The following is a 5,446-nucleotide window of genomic DNA, read 5'->3' as shown; positions in this document are numbered from 1 at the left end:
TCGCTCGCAGCCGCCCTGCCCCCTGCTCTGCCCCCCACGCCCACCTCCTGGACTTGGCTGTCAGCACCGAGGGGCTCACATGCCCCGAGTGCCCACTGACCCTGCACCGGGCAATGCTGGGCGCCTGTCGTTACAACCCCACGTTATCTCTCACATCTCTCCCACCCACCATCTGTACTTGAAACCGCAGCTTGAGCTCACACCGTGTTCAGCGTTATTGCTGAGTCCTTTTGCTTTCCCTAAATTCACACTCAGCATCCAGGGAGGAGCTGCAGGGGCACAGACTCCTTGCAGGGACGGCTTGCCTTTTCTTTGCCTTTGCACAAACCGGTGCCCGTCCGTCCAAGCCTGGCTCAGCCTCCACCTGCTACGAGCTGTCTCCCCCACCGCTCCCTCCCTGCGATGACAGCAGCTCTCCCTGGCTGGTCTGCTCCTTGACTGTGTGCGGTCCCCCAGGGTCTGAGCGCTGGGAAGGAGCTGCCGATGAAAACGGCTGACTGACTTTTGCCTGAGACCACCCGTATTTTAAATTGTTATCCTTGCTGGAAGTGAACTTCCCGGACCAATGAAATGACGGGTTGCCGACGGGAGCCCACAGGGAGGCGGGGACAGCAACCCCGCAGAAGGCACAGAGACCGATTTCACAACTGAGTGGAAGCGGGGTGTCTGCCGAGAGGGGGGCACAGAGGGGCGCAGGGGAAGTCACTTCCGGAAGGCTTCCGAGGAAGGCAAGGGATGAGAAGCTGGGGTGGATCAGTGTAGGGGCGGACTTGTGCCTAGCGGAGACACCATGAACATGCAGAAAACAATAACAAAAAGGAGAGATGGAATTAGCAACTTCCATGTAAGGAAAACTTGCAGACTCATCTGCAAGGGCGGCGAGTCACAAAGGTTGAGGTTGTCCATGACAGCGGGACTCGCAGGACTTTCTCGACCCTGTTAGTCTTGACGGATGAGACGGGGCGTTAACATGGCACCCCGAGATGTGCATCGCTCTGACCCTTGCAGGGCGAGGGGCGTCACGGAGCAGCGGGAGGCTTGTGTTAAATGTTGGTGCGTTGCTTCCGGCTCTGCTGGGCCGCACGGGTGGCCCAGCACCAGAGGGGAGGGTGCCTCTGAGCCCTGGAGCTGAGCCGGAGGTTCATGGCTCCGGGACAGACTCCGAGAAACCTAAATCCGATGCTTCCCTACATAGACCCACCGGAGAAAATTCTAAAACAGGGTGGAGCGGCTCAGCCCAATTGTCCCCTCTCTGTGACTCACTCTTGTCTAAAACAAAAGTCACATATCCCTAACACCTGCGGAGGGATTGATGGAGGAGGGAGGGAGGGAGGGGGCAGAGAGAGAGAGAGAGAGAGAGAGAGAGAGAGAAGAGAGGGAGAGAAATTAATTTGGCCCAAACCCCAAACTAGTTTCTACAATAAACAGACTGCAAAAGGTGAGGGTGGGGGAAGACAGGGGTGGCATCTGAAGATTAAGGAACTTAAAAGACACAGCAAAGCACGATGCATGAGCCTCATTGGGAGTCTAGCTCAAATCATTTGCTAGGAAACTCTGAACACTGACTAGGTACTTAACAATGTTAAGTAACCGATGTTACTATTTTAAGGTGTAATGATGCTATGAACAGTGTTTTTTTTTAAAGTCGTTATCTCTGAGATATACACTGAAATATGTATAGATAAAGTATTTGTGAAATTCCCTTCAAAATAATTCAAGAAAGGGGAAGTGAACAGAGATGTAGATAAAGCAAGACTGGCAAGGAGCTGAACCCTGGGGAGTCTGCCGTTTGGGACTGTTGACATTCAGTTGAAAGTGCCACAGCTTTAGTAATTCACACACCGCAAAATTTACCCATTAAGTATTTTTTTTTTTAGCATATTCAGAGTTGTGCAATTCCGGGACATTGCCGCCCTCCAAGAAACCCGTACCCTGTGGTGGTCATTCCTCTGTCCCCTCTCCGCAAGCCCCTGCCAACCGATGTTTCTGTTTTATTATTCACTTTCGTATGTATTTGGAAAAGACTACAAAAGGGTGGAGAAACGTGCTGGAGGGTCACACGGTGGAGTGACAGAGCTAAAACCTGAACCTGTCTCCCAGGGAAGAAACAAGACAGACTTCGGCCGACTCACGTCTGTCCAGCTCCCCGGGGCAAGGGCCGGGCGGTGACACCGCCAAACCGAAGGGCTGCCCCCAATTCAAAGTGTAGATTAGAAGACCCAGCCCTGGCTGGCGTAGCTCAGTGGATTGAACTCGGGCTGTGAACCAAAGTGTCGCAGGTTCGATTCCTAGTCAGGGCACATGCCTGGGTTGCAGGCTGTGACCCTCAGCAACCACACATTGATGTTTCTCTCTCTCTCTCTCTCTATCTCCTTCCCTTCCCTCTCTAAAAATAAATAAAATCTTAAAAAAGAAGACCCTTTGCATGCCTTTAAAAAATTTTAAAATATATTTTATTGGCTATGCTATTACAGTTGTCCCATTTCCCCCCTTCACTCCCCTCCACCCTGCACACCCTCTCCCACCCACATTCCCCCCTTTAGTTCATGTCCACGTGTCATAAGTTCTTTAGCTTCTACATTTCCCATACTATTCTGGCCCTCCCCCTGTCTCTTTTCTACTTATGTAGAATAAGTATCTATGCTACTTATTCTCCATACCTTTTCCCCCTCTCTCCTCCTCCCACTCCCCTGTTGCTAACCCTCCATGTGATCTCCATTTCTGGGGTTCTGCTCCTGTTCTAGTTGTTTGCTTAGTTAGTTCTGCATGCCTTTCTTTAGGAAACACTCCTTATTGGCCCTGAAATGAAAGAGACTAACCCCTACGGAGAAACCGGTGTTGTGTTTTTTTTGTGAATGAGGAGCTCCACTTCTCAGTCTGCCACCCGGTCCCGCCACACTTTTTCTGAATGAAAGGCCTTAGACGTTTTGCTGGGGTCTGTTTTGTATTTACTTATCAAGGCAAATGAGTCTGTCCTGCGCACAAACATTGCAAAAGTGAATTATTCTAGGAAACAGGCTGGCTTTCGTAATATCCTGCTGGCCCGAGGTTGCAACGGCTCGAGTTCGGGAGAACCATGCGCATCATGGACACTGTAACGTGGTCATGGTTTCCCCTCTGGTCAAACGTGCTACGGAAAACGGCACGTTGGATTAATGTTCCGTCCCCAACCTCCTGGGTCCGGTCGCTTCAGCAGCTCCTCATCCACGTGCAGGGAGAGGTTCTGTTTGCAGAACTGGCCTTCGTAAGCTTCCCCACTGTTTCCACCAGGACTCAGCCCTCAGGCCCCCGGAGTAGCAGCGTTCGAGCGCCTGAGGGTTCAAGCACAGCTGAACACGCGTGAGGATGCCGAAAGCACTGGGCTTGGCAGGAGACTCCGGACCCCGCCGCTGTGCAATCACTGATCGTCTGGCAGATTGCACCTTCAGGAAGGTAACTCTCACACAGTTATTTGGGTAAGAGTAGCACGTTGTGAGCGGCCAACGAATTCATCTACATCCCCTAACGCAGGGACGAAGCAGGGAGCACTGGGGTCCTGCAGCTACCGGAACTGGCTGTAACTCAGTTCGAAGGCCCGAATTTCGATCCCAAGGTTGAGGGGAGAAGGAATCAGAGCCAGACTCGGGGGGGAAAGCAAAGGCGTTGCTGTGGGTGTCAAGGGCCACGGAACAGGAGGGAAAGGCTGCGTGTGGCCAGGAGAACAAGGAGAGGCAGGGCTGGACGTGCTGCCGCAAGCAAGCGGTCACCGCGGGTGCTCAGAAGGTGAAGGGCAAGTTCACCAAGAGGCCACGGAAAGAGGATGCAGAGACGAAACCCTGCTACGGAGCAGAGGGTGAAAACGCCGGAGAAAGGGCAAAAGTATAGAGTAAGGAAGCTATAGAAATGTTGAAAGTTTTCTAGAAGTTCTCTTTGGGCGGCTGCAACCTGCTGGGTCACTTTTGAAGTCTCCCGATCCTCGGGCCCACGTGGGTTGCCCTGCTGTTGTTCTTCAAGCATCCTTAAAACCGTGCACTCGGTAATTCCAGGGTCTTTCCGAGCGTAACACACTTTGCGTCTCTCCTGATTGTCATAGCGGCCACTCCCCACACGGTCATCGGGGGTGGACTCACGGCCCTGAGCCGCAGCAGGGCGGACTGCGGCCTGGGTCCAGAAGTGCTCTCCACAGACAGTCCGGGCTGCTCGTCGGGTGTTGGGGACCCTGCCGCCTGGAGGGGCCCACAGGTCTCAGCTCCTGTCTCTCCTGCTGCGTAGGGAGTAGGGAACATGAACTGCCCCTCTGCCAGAGCGACAGCCGGCTTGTGGGCGGAGTCCCGGAAGACCCCTGCCAGCCTGCAGAGCCGGGCACACGCCCTTTCTCTGAGGCAGGTTGGGGCCAACCTCTCCCTTCCACCAAGCAGGGCACCTCTCCGGGGCTGGGCTTCCCTTCCGGGGCTGAATCCAAGTTCCCACCCTGTGAAGACCCAGAGCTCGGAAATGAGGCTAGGAGGGTTCACAAGTGTGCTGGGTGGGATTTACAGCTTAAACATACGTTCCACCCGGGTTTGCAGCGGGAAGGCTCGCGGAGCGCCTGGCCCGCCCTGTTTTCAGAAACAAGTCTCCCTCTCAGAAGTGTGTGCCTGCCCTCGCCCTAGCCTGTTTATGTCACGTGTTTATAAAAAAAAAAAAGACGCTTCAGTGATTTCACTGATTCCAGTGAATTCTGGGGGTGACTTTGATGAAGCTTTTATCACAGAAAAGGAAGCTGCAGCCCCGAGGAAGGGAGGCCTGTCTGTCTGCTTACCCCACCCGCCCCTGCCCTCCAAGGGAAAGCAGAGCTTAAAGCAAAAGCTTTCTCTAAGCAGGTTTCTCTAAGCGACCTAAAGAAATGGAATTGTACCCTCGCTTCTAAATTTGGAGGGAGGGGAAGGGCAGAAACACACCGCCAGAGGGGATTCAAGCACTGTCCGGAGAGCTGACTTCTAGAACAGGGCCTTAAAGCAGACCCCGAGAAGTAACAGTCACGACCGCTCCAGGAGAGCTCACGCTCAAACACGGAGCCAGTCGACGCCAGCTCCGAAACAACCGACCAGCTCTCAGTCGTCGTTACGTAGGAAAAGTTTATTTTAGAAATCACGTAGCTTTAAAAAATAACACAGCACTTCTGGGTTCTTACCCTGACAGTTCCCAGTCACCATCTGAGTGTCAGGGTTTTATACGCAGTACAATGAGTGACGTGCGTGTAATGCTCCTGGCATCCATACCAGTTGTTGAACATTAATGTCATTTAAAACAGGTTTAAAAAGTTCATTTTGAAGACACGCACAAAAGTATCTCGAGCTTGGAAATAGACGTCCTGGAACTCTGCACCCCTCGCGGGGAGGGGCCATTCCCAGACCGGAAAGAGCGGCAGCAGGGTTTCAGGTCACGAGCAGCGGGAAGACCGAGCGCACTCGCAGGAGCGCAGAGC

Source organism: Phyllostomus discolor, chromosome 9 (genome assembly GCF_004126475.2).
Source record: "Phyllostomus discolor isolate MPI-MPIP mPhyDis1 chromosome 9, mPhyDis1.pri.v3, whole genome shotgun sequence".
NCBI classification, from domain to species: Eukaryota; Metazoa; Chordata; class Mammalia; order Chiroptera; family Phyllostomidae; genus Phyllostomus; species Phyllostomus discolor.
The sequence above is the reverse complement of the archived record's forward strand: the minus strand, read 5'-3'. Positions refer to the sequence as shown.